This window comes from Cnephaeus nilssonii (assembly GCF_951640355.1).
Source record: "Cnephaeus nilssonii genome assembly, chromosome: 11".
NCBI lineage: Eukaryota > Metazoa > Chordata > Mammalia > Chiroptera > Vespertilionidae > Cnephaeus > Cnephaeus nilssonii.
In genome coordinates, this window is record NC_137082.1 from 48,751,280 (window position 1) to 48,768,374 (window position 17,095).

The 17,095-nt window shown below is 38.8% G+C and overlaps 1 pseudogene across 1 annotated transcript; it reads left to right on the forward strand.

The window, feature by feature from the left end:
* Nucleotides 1-411: 411 nt before the first annotated feature.
* On the forward strand, nt 412-1,964 carry LOC307107713 (protein BANP-like; annotated as a pseudogene). Its single transcript has 2 exons — nt 412-1,349; nt 1,483-1,964. The product of its transcript is annotated as a protein BANP-like (transcript).
* The last annotated feature ends 15,131 nt before the right edge of the window (nt 1,965-17,095 follow it).

The following is a 17,095-nucleotide window of genomic DNA, read 5'->3' on the forward strand; positions in this document are numbered from 1 at the left end:
GAATACATTTTCATAAAATTATATTTTAAAAGAACCCTGGAACCTTAATATCTTCACACCCACCATAGGAAGAAAGTTGCATTTATATACTAAAGTTATGTATAATTTATTTATGCTAGAGGAAAGGATAATAAACAGCATTTAGAAAACAAGTAGAAAGTATTTTAATGGGTACATGAAAATGTTTACTTTTTTAAAAAGTTCTTTTAGGCCATTATCGCATCACCCCGACAAACACCACGAGCATTCCGTAGCCCACACGGTTCTCTGGAGCAGTTGCTGAGGATGAAGGTGGAAGACACTCCCAGCGTTCAGCACAGGTACCAGGTTCAGAGAATATTACTGGATATAACTGAGGTGCTAGAGTCTTAGTCCTGCGTGAGCTGGATTCTTGCTTGTTGACTGGCCCCGCTCCTCTCCTTCTGGATGATGTCGGAATAGGACCTGGCGGACGTGGTGCAGATTGCAGTAGAAGGCCTGAGTCCCCATCACCCCGTTGTACTGGAGAATCTTGTGGTGACAGACGAAGATGAACCAGCGTTGAAATGCCAACGATTAGAGATCAATTGCCAGGATCCCTCAATGGAGTCATTCCTGTATTCCATTAACCAGACAACATGCTTGCGATTGGAGAGCACTGAAGCCAAGCTGCAAGCTCTCGAGGCTGCTTGTAAATCATTAGAAGAAAAGCTGGATCTGATTACAAACAAGCAGCACAGTCCCATCATCCAAGTCCCCATGGTGGCGGGCTCCCCTCTCGGCGCGACACAGAGGTGCAACCCAGTGCGATGCGCGGTTCCGGGGCTCGGCAGAACATCACTGTGGTGAAGGCACCCGGGCAAGAAGACAGCCTCAGGAGGATGGGGAGGGCGGGTCCGAGGCCAGTGGCTCCGTTTCCACCTGTGGACAGTCGGGAAGTCAGAACATCGGAAACAACGTCACCCTCACCACCCGGGACTCAGAAGAGGACTACCCCAAAGGCGCCTGGCTGGGGGACTAGGACAACCCCGAGATGTGGGTGCGCTGCGCCATCATCCCTTCCGACACGCTGCACATCAGCACCCACTACCGCACGGCCGAGAAGGGGGTGCTGACGCTGCTGGACTACCTCTTCCACCGGGAGGTGCAGGCTGCCTGCAACCTCTGGGGCCCGGGGAAGCATGGCAAGAAGCAGCTCGACCCGCTCACCATCTGTGGGATCCGGTGTCACCTCTTCTATAAATTGGGAATCACGGAATCTGACTGGTACCGAATCAAACAGAGCATCGACTCCAAATGCCGGACAGCCTGGCGGCGGAAACAGCGAGGCCAGAGCCTGGCGGTCAAGAGCTTCTCCTGTCGTCGTCCTCGTCCTCGTCCTCGTCCTCGTCCTCCTCCCCCTCCTCCTCCTCCTCCTCCTCCCCCTCCCCCTCCCCCTCCCCTCCCCTCCCCCTCCCCTCCCCTCCCCCTCCCCCTCCTCCCCCCTCCCCCTCCTCCTCCTCCTCCTCTCCTCCTCCTCCGCATCAGAGAGCCTGGTGAGCGTGCCGCTGTCCGCCAGTCAGATAGCACAGCCGCAGCCGCAGGCCCTGCACTGTGCCCTGGCCAACGCCCAGCAGGTCCGGATCCACCAGATTGGAGAGGATGGACAGGTCCAAGTAACCCCACAGGGTCACCTCCACATTGCTCAGGTGCCTCAAGGGGAGCAGGTGCAGATCACGCAGGACAGCGAGGGCAATCTACAGACACACCACGTGGGACAGGATGGGCAGGTGCTTCAGGGGGCCCAGCTGCTAGCCGCGGCCTCCTTAGTCCCCACTGCCACAGGCATGGATGGGTCACCTCTCCAGGGCAGTGGCATCCAGGTCCAGTACGTCCAGCTGGCGCCAGTGACTGACCACACCACGGCAGCTCAGACGGCTGAGACCCTGCAGCCCAGCCTGCAGCCCGAAATGCAGCTTGAGCACGGAGCCATCCGGATCCAGTGATGCAGGGCAGGCTGCCCGACCAAGACAGGACCCAGGGTGGAGCCGTCCTTGCTCTCAGCGCCGGCTCCAGCCAACCACCCAGCTCTACACGCGCCTGGCCCCAGGGCTTCCAATAGAGGTGACTGCACGTGCTCTGTTACAGCGCATCTGGAGCATCGTCCACAGGGGAAAGTGTCCCAGTAAATAACAGATGACATCAACAGCCGCCAACCCTGCCAGACGACCCCTTCGTTTGAGTCCCACTGTTGGTATCTAGAGAAAGAGTGGGAAGCAGTGTGGATTGCGATAAGTTCACGCAGAAAATCAAGAACTACAATATTTTTCTCTGTTTAAACAGCTTTTTAAATTTGCTATGGTGTTGATAACAAAAAAGAAAATTGGAAAAAAAAATGGAGTAGCAGAATCCTTTTGCTGTGTGCTCTGTTCAGTGAAATGAAAATGGGTATTTGCAGAGACAATTAACATTTTGATGGAAATATTGCTTACCTACTTTTCTAGGGGAAATGCTCTCAGCACTGTAATTAAGCATTTTTAATGAAATAAATGTATTTACGACGACAAAAGCGTAATTTTGTATTTTCATGATTTTATGATTTATCTCTTTAAATGAATCAATTGTGGAAACTTGAATAGGAAACTCCTTTTGGATTTATTGTCTATATTTTTTTAATATCTGAAATTGCATGTTTTAATTTATGGAGGTGACTGTACAATTACAGAATTTAGAGAAAAATGCCCACTCTGCCTTTCTGTAATACTTTTCTAAAGTCCTGATTCTACTTTCATTGCCTGGATACTTGAAACATAATGGTGCTCTGTTACTAAAAGTACTGTTCCATGGTAAGCTAATGAAGATAAGATTCATGGCTTAAAAACGGACTCTTAAACCATCTCTCTACAATTCAACTCTCCCAATCCTCGGTTAGGGCCTAACTGAGCTACACATTCTTATCACATTTCCTTCTACACTTTGTATTTTTGTTGTTGTTGTTTTGTCTTGTTTTGTTTTGTTTTGTTTGAGACCAGAAAGGCTCTCTTACTTTACCCCAAATATTTTGCATCCCTTTAAACCTAGTGCAAACCTTTTCTCTTTGATAAAGCATTTTTCATGCTATTCCCCACCCACCCATCCAATAATCTCTTTCTTCTCTGAATCCAGTTCTTTTGGTCTCTATAGCTAATTTGGGACTTTTTGTTTGTTATTGTTTGAATTAGATGTTATTTACCTGACTGCATATCCTAGGACACAAGAGCTATGTCTAATACTATCTTCTACCTGCCACTCATAAAAGCTTAAATGTGGGTGAATAGCTTTATTGTTCCAATTATCCTTAAGTGTATATTTCCCTATGTGGATTTCTTTTCCATGTAACCTATGAATGCAATATTCAGGAGATTGTCTCTTAGGAAACTGGGCAACCATGTTATATCCCAGTGAACTGTTTAAAAAAACTTATGGCTTTATTCCCCATAACCAATTAAAAAAAGAGATGATTAATTCTATAAAGTAATTATCTATTAAATTGAGACATAATATATAATTAACATATATATAATACATATACTGTATATTTGGGCCTGTAGAGAAATACATATGTGTGTGTGTGTGTGTATATATATATATATACATATATATATATATACACACACACACACACATATAGATGTTTGTACTATAAATATGTAGATATATAGATATAGACATCTATATATATCTATACATTGTATAGATATAGATATAGATATATAGATATAGATATAGATATAGATATATAGATATATAGATAGATATATACCTGCAGATACAGATATATAGAGAGAGAAATGGGCTTGTATAAGAAAATCAAACTAATTTGGTGATATTTCAGAATGTGCAGGAAAATGTTTCCCTCTTCTCTGAATCTTAATATAAGCAGCATTGCTCCTTGAAATGCCTTAAAAGAAAACAAAATCTCAAATAAACTTAACTAGAATACAACATGTAATGCCATTTTAAACTGTAAAGCCCTATAAAATACTGGTTATTATTTTCTACTTATCTTTACTCTAAGGTTTAAGTTGGATAGAATGATGGTATCACTACAATCAAGATAGAAACTGTGTTCTGAACAAAAGAGGCACTCAAATATTCATGATATCTATTTTCTTTATACAAATCACCTTATCTTTGCATTATTTGGTTATGACTGAGAGGTTTAGGGGGAGAATCTTAGGATCAGAGAAAATGGATAGTTTCAAATTCTAATGTTACTTCTTAAGTTTAATAGACCATCTGAATCTCAGTCTTTTTAGAAAATATAAGTAAAACCACTTTGCATGATTGTTACCAGATCAAAAATAAGTTATAAAAACACTTGGCACTGTGTGTGTTTCAAAAGAAATACTTAACAAGTAGAAACTATTAATACTGTTTGCATTGTCTTTTGAGAATGACTACATTAATTTGAAACTCTATTTTTATCTTCTACATAATTTCCCTTATCTCATTCAATATCCAGACTAAATGTATTTCATCAGTATGTCAATTTGATCTCTGGAGGTGTTCAACATCATGGTATTTCAAATTGTATATTCTGTAATTACACCCTTCTAAATCAAATGCACTTTATGCTAATTTAGCATATTGAGATTTTATATAAAAGTGATGAGCCAAAATAGACTGCTCAGGGATTATAGATAATGACTGATTTGTTATTTCATTTAGCCTCCAAATGCTTATATTTGTTATAGGTCAGACATTCTGTTAGGCAATGGTACATAGGCGTGAAAACCACTAAAATCTTACCTTTGGGCATATCTCTGACATATTGGGAAAAAGAGAAAATATATAGAGCAATTTATAGATACCATCTTAAAAGTGTGGGCAGTTTCTCATGAAGACCCAAAGGAAGGAAGAGGCATGTAGCACTCCACGCGATATGTTGGGTAGAGGACACAGTAAAAGACTTAATGCCTAAGGACCACAGATTGTCAATTAGACAAAGAGAAGTAGAAACATTCTCAGCACAGTTCTAAATCAGTACTAGCGGGATGGGAGGCCTTTCACCCAGATGCTATAGCAAAGAAATTTAAATGACAGTGTACAAGACAACTAAAAATAGTAAGGCAATCTGAACACAAAAACTTACTCCTCTAGCATCTCATCCAGGGTAATTGTGACTTAGAGTGAGAAAGAGTTTAAATTAATTTAGCGCAATAATATGAAATACTGCCTTTACTTTTATTTACCCAAACAATACAAGAAAATATATAAATCTAAATGACAACTAATGTGACATCAGCACTTATTTATGTAGTCACAATACTCAATAAGTATTCAAAATGTCTCTCTCTAAGGAAGGTTTATGGTATATGTGTGCAAGTATATAAACATATTTTATACTTATAAATGAAGTAATTAAGGCCATTCTGAAAACAAAGTTTCTATATACAAGTTTACCTTCGCAGAGGAAAGAATGCAACCCCCAACATACACAGTTTGTTTCTTCAAATCATCTTTCCTCTTATCTGAATGTGTGCATACCATGTAGTCTCCATTTTCTATGCTATTAGCATAGCCAACCACTTCAACTATTTTGCATCGATTTGTCAGATATCTGTGTTTACCAAATACCTCCTAATTAATGTGTAAGACATTAAGTTAGATGTTGGGGGAGGTGAAGACCGATGACTCAACACAGAGTTTTAAGCAGTTGCCTAAAAATAATGTAGCAAGTTAGAAAGTTGTAAGTAGAATAAAGAAAGCCAAGGTGGGTAGAGGATGACAGTATTATCTGGAGTGAAGTTTTTTGTTGTTGTTGTTGTTGTTTTGTTTTTTCCTTTGAGCATGTCTCTGTCTTGAGAAAAAAGGGGGGAAAGGTATAGTGCAATATATAAATACCATCTTAAAAGTGTGAACAATAATATCTTGAGGACTTTTTTATTTTTATTGCTCAGATTTTATCATATAGATCTATCATTTGTGTAAAATGAAAAACATGAAGTTGAAATCATTTTAGACCTAAAGCTTTTCCTTCCTTCATATGCTGTAGTGGAATGGACTCTTAGTTGCTACATCTTCTTAATTATGTGACCTGCCTGAACGGCAGCCCAAGGTTTGATTCCACCTTCCAGGATGCGGACATCAGACAGATGTACAGGGTTCTCCTTTCCATTGGCCCGGCAGCTGCAGTCATCAAAGTGAGAGGTGCCCTTCCAATATGTTCAACAAAAGCCTTTCGCAGCTAAGCAGATGGCAAAGCTCATCGACTAGGCTGACAGTTTGCAGAAAAAAAAATGAAAGCCTTACTTGGCCAATCCATGCACTGCTAAAAATCAGGAAAGAGAAAGAATATAGAAAATTCTGTGGGCTGAAAAAAAAATCTATTTCTAAATGGGAATCTTGTCTAACAGGGTTGACAAAGCCAGACTCAAAAGTCAAATAGCAAGCAATATAATGGTAACCAGTTCAGCCAGATTTTAGAAAAATTAAAACAAATTCAACTAAATAGGAGAGTTTAGGGATGCAAAACAATTGAAAAAAATGTATTTTAAATTGCAAATTTAGGTTTGTTCCCCCCACTCCCCTCAACAGGAATAATTGAGGATCCACTTATTTTCAGCTCCTAATAGGTTATGGATATTTAAAAAGTCATAATTTTGCTTTTGTGATTTTACAATGTTGGTAATATTTCAAGTCCATGTAGGGGATGCAATCTCATTTTTTACTTCCTTTATTAGTTTGAGATTTTTAAATAAATAAGGGTTTTCTATTACCATAAGCTAATGCCTTTCATTTTCTTCCTTCTCATCACTTAGTAATTTTAAAGGCATTACTGCTGTTCAGTTATTTTCATAATCTCTTCTTTTCAAACGCACAAATTCCCTAAAAGCACTAGATAGCTAATGAGATTTTCCAGAAGTCTACACTGAATAGACTCCATAACAGAAGGGAGTGGTGCTCTGTTCATTTCAATATTAGCTCCTGGCAGTGTCTTACAGGTGTAGATATTTCCCCTCTCCTCCTTCTAGGAATAAGGTATTAATATCAAGCTACATCTACAGTGTGTTAATGGATTCCGATCTTCATATTAAAACTAAGACTATAATTCTAAATTCCATCTCCATGTATTTATAAGGTGCCCTTGTGAGATGCTTGCATTTCTCTCTTTCAGACCTTTTAGGCAGGAAAGGATTAATGAACCTAACTTCTCTCACACACAGGGGTGAAATGGACGGTTATAAAATCCTAGTGGGAACCTCTCTGATTTATGATAGAGAAGAAAATATACTCTATTAAAGACAAAAGTCTTTACAGTGTTCTGTCTGCAACTATTTAACCTCTGGGTCTTCCCTGACATGCAGACCTGGGAGCAGACCTTGTTCTGAGATCATTAAGGGGACTCACTATTCCTTCTCCCCTGGCCTGTTGTGAGAGGAACAGACAGCCGCTGTCAGTCAACATGGTACAAGGTAATGGAGGTTAAAAGATCCTCCTGACTGGAAATATCTATCAGATCCTGCTTTGTTTTCACAAATCCCCACATCATTAGCCCTTTTAGTGCCCTTAAGTGCTCTTTAGTTAGCTGAAGACATTATTCAAGTTGAAAAGGATAATGAATTTTCTACCAAATTGGCTGAGATCTGTTTACCCAATTATCTATTGCAACCATCCCCAGAAGAACCTTGGAGAAATAAAATAAGAAGATAGTTTAGGTGATAGAATAAGATAAGAAGTTTCCAAGAGCACTGAATGTTATCAGACAGGGTCAATGTCCTCATTTCTAACCAGAAGAAAGTTTCAGTGAGAAAGTATGATTAGAAGTATTCATGAGAGATGGATGGATTTTATGGAGAGCGTTAGGGGTGTCAGTCAGCCAATGACAGCCTGGGGTTTTGCACACTTTTTAAAAAAAGAGGTGAATGAATCCACTGTCTTGACCACAACCTATACTTTTCCTTGGAAGACAAAGGGAGAAGATTTGACATATGCATAAACTGAGAAAACCTTATATCCTTTCTGCACCCTCCAACATACCCACATTACTTTATGAATATCACCTGTATATCCTCCAGCGTAACTGGACTTATGGGAAGAAGTGGGGATGGCCAGACATGGGGATGGGCAGATATAGGAATGGGCAGAAGGAAGCAGAACAGGTGCTGGGCAGGAAGAATAAGGAATTGAACTGTACCATTCACCTTTTAAGAACATAAAGGGCAACACTCCTTAAATACATAGAACATTATCATTTTTTTTTCTAATCCATAGAAACTAAGGGGAAATTACCTTCTAGAAGAATCACATCCTGCTCTTTACTCTGCATGCAGTGATTATTTGGTGTTAAATCATGTACGATATTGCAATAATACATTTACTTTAGTGAGAACTGAAAAGAATTACTTGTTTAACCAAGGGAATGATTTCTGGAGAGAGAGAAAAAAAGACAGTGGTTTTCTTAAATTAGATTTTCTATTTGCTGAGCAGAACTTTAATTATGTACTTTTTTAGCCAACAGTCAGCATTCTTTCATCAAGATTTTTAAGCAGAGTTTAAAGATAACAGAAAACGTATCTTGTGGTAGTGGCATTTTGAAAAACTTAGCTTTGTGCACAGAGATTTTAGGCTAGATTTCAACATTAAGCAGTTTTCAGGAGAAAACATGAGCATTCACAATTTATCTTGATTCAGAGGGGGTTTGCTTATAGGTGGCATTGTTACATTGACCCCTGAATGAAGTCCTCAATAAGTATGTGGCTATATGTACAAAGTGTTATTTCTGCATATATTATTATTATATTTTTAATGTCAGCTAACATTCACTCAGTTAGGCTTGTACTAGGGGCTGGAAGAATAAAAAATAAATCAAAAGACCTCTGTCCTTGAGTAGCCTCACATTCTAGAAGGAATAATGGACATGAAAACATGCAATTTTAAACCAATAATGTAAATTATCTGCAAAATGTTAGAATTTCTAAGAAAATGAAAAGGCTGATTCTGCCTCAAAAAAAAAAAAACATGAAAGGCACGTAAAGTCTATTTTCTGGGCTGATTTGAGAGAAGCTTCCTTGTCATGGTGGCGATATCAACAGAGACAAAAGTGTTCTAATTTGTTCAACAAAAGGGTCTATGCCTAAATGAGAAAAGCAACTGTTTGGTGAAATGGAAACTGTAGGAACAGTGTGACAAAGCGACTACGGCAGCTACCCCCTAACACAGTAAGGAGAGAGAAACAGCACAGCAGATATACCGTGAAATTTAAAGAAAGCAGATTTAACATGTTTGGAGAAAAACAAATTCCATCTAATATCCTCGGGTTAACTCTTTTGGATGGGTCGGCCAAGGAAAGCCTTCATACAGCATACAGGGGACTCAGGCTCGGGGAGGGCGAGAGCTAAGTGTGTGTTGTTTGAGTACTATGAACAGTCTAGGGACACAAGTATCTATTGAAGCCTAGAATGTCAGGAAACGAGGTTGGAAATGTAGGAAGGTCCTGACAGGAAATACCTTGAAATGGTGCCTTGGACCTGTAGTGACAGGCAATGAGGTACCATGGACAAGAGTTAAACAAGCCATAGCAAGTCAGAGTTGCGTCTAAGGTTGTTGATTGCTCCAAGGAAAGTGTGCTTCCAAATGGGATATAATTCAAAGAAGCATCAGAAGAGAGTGTGTTGCTTAACTTTGATTTTAAAAACATCATTAAAAGTTTTTATCAAGGGTAGGCCTTACCTTAGGGAATGCACACCTTCCCAGGAGCGCCCCAACACTTGTCTTTCTATTATCAGTGCCAAGTTTTCATTTGTGTATATGTCTAAACTACAGGCCCGATACACAAAATCCGTGCAAGAGTAGGCCTTCCTTCCCCTGGCTGCTGGCACCAGCTTCCTGCCGGCACCCGGGATCTGGGCTTCCCTCACAGAGGGAGACCCTGCCCACCTGCTGCAGCCCACCAGTTAGTGGCCTGGGCCTCCCTCTGCGGGGCGATCATGGGGCAATGGAAGGCCCCTGACCAATCGCATCATGCCCACCTTGGCTGGCCTGGCACCAGTGGGTGTCATAGCATGGTCCCGGATGTCGGCATGGTTGTCCGGATGGTCATCTGGATGGTTGTTCCACTATTCGGCCATTCGGTCGATTTGCATATTATGCTTTTATTATATAGGACATCCCATACTGGTTCAAAGCACAGGATTATGTGTATGGATAATGGAGTTCCTGACGGCAATGCACCTGGACTTACCCTCTGGCCTTGAGACAGGGCCATGTAGGAGGCTGTGTGGTGGGGACATTGAAGATGCTATAGGAATGTTTGCCACCTCTACATGTGAAAACATTTTTAAGTCTTAGAGGCATTTAGGATTTCTAGAACTCTCACAGAGTCAGCAAGAGATAAAATAATCAGTGTGACATCTGAACTTCAACTTAACCAAAGAAGATAAAAAAGGACAGGTTGGCCTCAAAGAGATGGCCAGCAGCACAGAAACCTCCATTCCACTCCTGTTTTGCTGACCATAATATACACTGAGTGGCCAGATTATTATGATCTCTGAATGCATAATAATCTGGCCACTCAGTGTATATCCTATATAATAAAAGGCTAATATGCAAACTGTCCCTTTGACCAGGAGTTCGACTAGCAGGCAGGCCAGCCAACCACCCATGTCCCCTCCCTCTGGCCAGGCTGGCTGGACCCCACCCATGCACGAATTCATGCACCAGGCCTCTAATATCTACACTAATAAAAGAGAAACATGCAAATTGACCATCACTCCTCTACACCCACCAGCCAATCAGGAGGGAATATGCAAATTAGAAGGACAAAGATGGCGGCCACCCAGCTGCTCCAGGCGTGGCGTGGCTGGGCAGGGCAGGACGCCTGCTATGAGAGGGAGGGCGGGGGGCGAAGGGATCTACAGGAGTGGCACTCCGGCCACATCGAAGACGAAGACTGCAGACTCTGGAGTCTGCAGCAAAGATGAAGGAGGCAGACTCTGGCCGGAGCCTGCAGCAAAGATGAAGAAGGCAGACTCTGGCCACATTAGCTACTGACACAAAATCCCCAGAATGGAATACTTCTCTGGAATATATACCCAGTATCTGTCTAGCCCTCCTTGGACCTTTTGTTCACAATTCCGCAGAAATGTCTTAGTCCCTCTGAAGAGTCAGAAAACCATACACCAACTAGGATGTATGACTCATTCAACTGGGTCTAATGAAATTACCTTGAGGAAATTTAATACACTAACAAATATAATTAAAACCTAAGGAAATTTTGAATCTAATATTCCTATGTAACCCTATAGTCAGAATCCCAAAATTTTATGGAGGGCAATTTAGTCTAACTTCAAAAGAGGATATATAATAGAAAGTAATAAAAATGTAAAAATTTCTTAATTTTTAGTAACTCTGGTTGTTTTCACTTTATGAACACTGAGACATTCCAATTATGGAAAGCTTTTATGAAAATTGAGCATGAAATGTATAAATCTAAATAAAACAAATCTAGACAATTTTTAATTAAACATATTTATAACCATATTTTTTGAAAAATATAGTTACCTATCAAGCATGATTATAAAAGTTAACACTTGTATAGATTTTAAGGAATTCTTATGACATATGGAATATGGAATAAAATTAATTGATCTGGAACAGTGAGATCTTTGAGAAATCATAAAAATCAACATAAGACTTTCTATCAGGTTTGGAATTTATAATCTAGACAAATGTATTCTTGTGTGACCATGCAGAATATTTTGCCTCTGAATTGTCCTTCTTCTTTGAAAGTATTTATGTAGTAAATCTTACCCCTGCTTTACCATCTAATCCAAAGCTTTGTAGTCACTTGAAGCTTGGTGATGGTTTTTAATTGATTATTTAAAGTACCGGTACATTCAAAGTGTGCCTTCGCTAAATTGTTCCTCTTTTTCTGTCTTTGGACATGTGCTCCAAGCTATTGGAAGAACAAATCTGTACTTTCTTGAAGATAATTAAAATGTTCTTGTCATCTAATTACATTATTAAAATACATTTTAATGTTCTTATTAACTTTATCTAATGTTTAGCACATATTAAAATGTCCAGATATCTTTTATGTTTTTTTTCATTAATTTCAATCCTAATGACTGCAATTAGCATAAGTAATTACTTGGACAAGAAGACTGAATATTTTATGATGTGGTTGTGCGAGGGAGTTATTTTATGTCAGAATTGACTCTGAAAAAAAGATATACAATTTTCTTTAAGTATAGAAACCACCATTCCTGAAATGATTTAAGTCCATTGCAGAATAGTTTGTAAAGGAAGACTGAATATTTCACAAGCAATTTTAGAGAAATTGTGTCCCATCTCTTATTTTAGGTGGAATGTAATTTTGCACTAAGAAATAAAAACAAAGTTGTTTTTGCCTGGCTCCATTCTTTTGCTGAACCTCCTCATCAATTTCCTTAGAATGAATTCTCTGTGGCAACAAACATGCCTTTATATGCACAGATCTTAATCTTGGAAGTTCTCTTAATACCCTTTGTAGGTTGCCATCATAACAAAGGCCATGTTCATTTCAGCAAGCATTAAGAATCCCTTACACGCCAGACAGTACAAATGGTGTTGAGCATGCAAATGAGAAAACAAAATCACCCTTACCTGGAGAGTTTGTCAGTCCACCTACAACCAACATGCCAAACAGATCATTTCAGTATCAGGTTGAAGCGTCATGATAAATTGTATCCAGGAAAGTACTGTAGAAGAATAGAATACTTTACCAAGACTGAAATATGTCAGGGGAGGCTTTTTTGAATGAGGAGGGTTGTGTCAGTTGAGGAAAGTAATAGTCTTATTCATAACAACAAATAGGAATAAGGAGAAAATATAATAAACATAAAAGCATGCCCTTCAGAAAGGTATGGTTAATGAAACCAGTAAGTGGCATATCTGCCAATAAACTAAATAATTTCAGCATGTAAAATACCTCTGTATGTTACCATCTACCATTAGCAAATTTTTATGATTTTCAAGTGTTCATTAATGAGAATGCACAATAATACTCTAGTTGCTTAGAGAATCACATAAATCAGAGTAGACATTTAAAAGTGAGCATCAACATATTTAATAGTATTTTACAAATGTTACCTCGTTAAATCTCACATTACAGCTATGAGGTAGATGTTATTATTATATTTTACAGCTAAGGTAACAAAGGAAGAGAAAGCCTAAATAATCTGGCAGTAAAGTTAGGTTACATATCTAATATGTGTTCATGGTTAAATTCAGACCCAGGGAATCTGTCTCCAGACTCTCTTACCAAACTATATCATCCTATCACTCAAGGTCATAACTGTTTCTATTTGGTAAGTAGCTAACTCATGATGAAGCTAGAAGATGAAGTAAGAAACTCTCTGGTGACAGATAACCAATCTCCTGATTCAGATGTGACTCTTAGAGTTTGGAAGGAGGTGGTCATGATAAACTGGAGAGTCCATGTGCCTAAGGAAATTGATCATGATTCTAAATTAGCCAAACACACTGGCCTAGATATTAGCAGAGAACACTTAGTAAGTGGTGCCATAAATAATCATCTGAAAATGGTCTCCATCATTTTTTTAGCCCTCTAACAGAAAAATTACCAATGAGTATTTTCCTTACCACCCTGCAACAATTATTTCTGAAGCACAGTTGACTTTAGTATTTATTTTTGCATACATTAATTACAAGGTCCTTTGCAATCTTGCTTATTTATTTCATGTATGTATGTATTTTCTCTCCAAAGACTACATCTTATATTTCTTTATTTTACTCAGATTTTCATAGTAGTGTCATCCATATTGTTTATACAGAGAAATGATAACATATGCATGTTTAATTTAGGTAAATGCAGTATATATACATGAGAGAAAATATAGTGGGAATTTAAATAATGAAGATTCTGCCAACCTTCTAGTTCATGAGTACCACCATCTTAGAGCAGACTAGAAAGGGCATATGAATCAGTGTCTACTTCAACCATGTCCACTTCTCACTATGAGAATTTCAAGCTTTGAATGTGATTCCATGCATTCAATGGGTATGTAGTTTCCTTATAGCATGTCCCCTGAATGGAAGACAACTAATTCATTGATTGCTCAAGGAAAAATAACAGTGATCTATTTCATACTGGAGAGAAAACTCACTGTTAAACTTAGTGAGAAATCACACATTAGTATCTAGTGTGGCAATTTTCTGAGAAATTTGTAAGGAAAATGTTGACTTCATACGATCTTCACTTTATGAACCCCTTCTGGAATCTAACTGACTTCAGTTGTGACTGTTCTGTATCCAGTGAACAGCTTTTACACGAACTAATGCAATGGGCATGTGTTAACCATTATGGTGGGATTAAGATACTTTTAGAAGGTATTTGCTAGAAAACTCAGGAATGTCTGAATCTGGTTTCAACTCAGTACCTCTCCAACCCTCCAATGCTCAGTTCATAGGGAAGTGAAAGGGGACACCAAACCTCTTTCTTTTAGGTTATCCTGAGTCATGGTGTTCACCATCCAGACTTCAGGTTTAGCTGGGTTGAACTGCATAGTTTAGTCTATATAGCCCCATTAAATTCTCCACTTCATTGGAGCCCAAACCCAATACTAACAGGATAGGTAGGATAGTGCATGTAAGTGATGGTGTAAATAATTAAGCTTGTGTTTGGTGGGGGGGGGGGGGGGGAGAGAAGTTTGAGATGATTGGCCCTACAAAACCTTAACACTGCTTCCTGATCACCCCTGATGCAGGCCACAACAGACAGAAAATAGAGAAAAATTCAAACTCAGTATCTTTTAATATATAATAATTCTGTCCATAAGCAAAATGCCCAATAATCTTCCTAGGTGATATAAAACTATAAGATTTCCAGACATGGGGCTAGGAAGGTGACACAATCGAGATCTTTCTTTCTACTCAAAAATATCTATCTTGATTTATAATCTGTGTTTTAGCAGATTTGGTAAAATGTTGAGAATAGGCTGCTGTTAAAGAGATTGTTTTTTTATTTGGAAGTTCACTGCAATTTCCATCTTTTTCTATATTGTATAACTTAAACAACTTTATTAACTACTAAAGCATACCAGGTTGAAATTCCATGGCTATGAAGCAAAACAGAAAAATTGCAAACTTCCTGAAAAGAAAAAAAAAATCAACAATGGAATGAAAGTGCTGGAGATTGAAACCATCTAGAAAAATTAAATGGCATCGGTTACATTTCATGAAATTGTGATTTGTCTTCCTCCTTTCATCGCACTGATTCCTTTGTATTTGAACTACATGAGGCTCTTGTCAGTTTTAAAGCATAGCGATGAATTCAGTTACCTTAACATAGGGAGAAAAGGGGAGTATGGGCAAGTATTTAAGCAAAGTCAGTCAGAGGGAAGGAAATTCAAGAACAGAAATCCCATAGTGCCACACTTCATCTACCTAAAATGATGAATTGGAAATCTGGCAAGAACTCTACACTCTAGAAGGCTGAAAAACCCATCATCCATGACAGTATTGCTTTAATCTGCATTATCAACCCCATTATTTTTCAATACCCACCACTCACTTCATTAACCTAAGCTGTGTACATGCTTATAAGTTCAATTGACCACCACCAAATATTCAGTCTCTCAGGTGTTTCAAATCTCATTCCCCAGAGTATTATATTGGCCCAAGCTTCCCTTTTTATAGAGGCAAGAAGTTATTGGTTACTGCCTTTGAACGAGGAGTGTGCCATGTTGGGTGTATCACTGTTGCATATGTAGAAACCACTATGGGTGAATGGACACAAAAGACAATGAAAGTTACCATGAAATAGATCCAGTGGATTTTACTTTGTTATTTACATGTTTGTTAATTTGACCCTATTAAATTTTGCAAGGTTGTTGTATTTATGAAAAGTGTTTAGTGATTTAAATCATGTATATAGCAAGTTAATTTTTATCATATCTTTTCTAGCTATACAACTTTGTAAGGTTCTGCAGTTTTGCTAGATCTGTATAGATGCTGTATGATTTTGTCTATTTTTAGTGCACTCCTTACAGATTGCTAAATGTTATCAGGAAGTGCCCAGCTGCAGGTATAAGAGTTTCTAATGGATTAGCAGTTTCCACCTGCTACTTATGAGCTCCAAGCTGATTTTCTACAATTTTCTGTCAGTCAGAGAACCGCAACTGTGTCCAATGCTCTATTTCTTTGTTGTCGTCCTGACTGCCCACAGTTGATGGTATACCCTTTGGTGGCCCTTTGAAATTCTGATAATGTAGCCTTACTTCTCTCAATATGCAGAAAACTGGGAGTTTAAACATAAAAAAGTAAGGAGGATAAAATACTGCTAAACTATAAGACCCACAGTTCTTTACTTTCTCTCTTTCATCTCAAGTTCAATCCCTAAAGTGAAAGTGTTGCATTATTCCTTTTTAAGAAAGTTGATTGAATAATTAAATCCTCAAGCATGCATATAGACAGCTAATATTTCAGTCCTGTGAACCAACCAAATTGGGTCTCTCTGAACTATCATAAACTGCTATCTAATAAGTGAAATACCATTTCACTTGTAAGATAGATTTTCAGTTTTACCCTGTTCCCCAATTGCCACTTGGTAAAAAGCAATTTGGGTTGCTACTTGGATCACAAATTTCCTTTCTAAGGAGCATTTTTGGCTATGCTCAAGCAGTAATAAACACAGAAAGATCCTTTCCTACAGATTGGATGGCAATATATTTGAATTTATGGAACTGCTTCCTCATTTTTAAAATGAAGGGGTTGGACTAGCTCATATTGAAGTTCCCTTCCAGAATTCAAATGCCAAGATAATAAGATTTTGTAGTTCACTTAAACATCCCCCTTTCAAGCAAAATGATGAGAACCCAAGCAAAACTGGAATTTGGTAAGAAAGGTAACTTGTATGTAATCTCAGGTGCCTATCAAATTGTCTTCTCTACTTTCACAAACTCTATATTGGTCTCACAGAGCGTTAGTGATCTTTCTCTCCAACTGCTTTAAATCATTGCTTCCTTCAGAGCTAAGCATTTGTAAGAGGAGCTTGAAAACAGGAAAGCTTTGGAGATACCAAATGAATTACCAAAGGTAAACATTCAGGAAATGATGGGTGGCTGCTCAAGTGACACATTGCACCTTATCAATT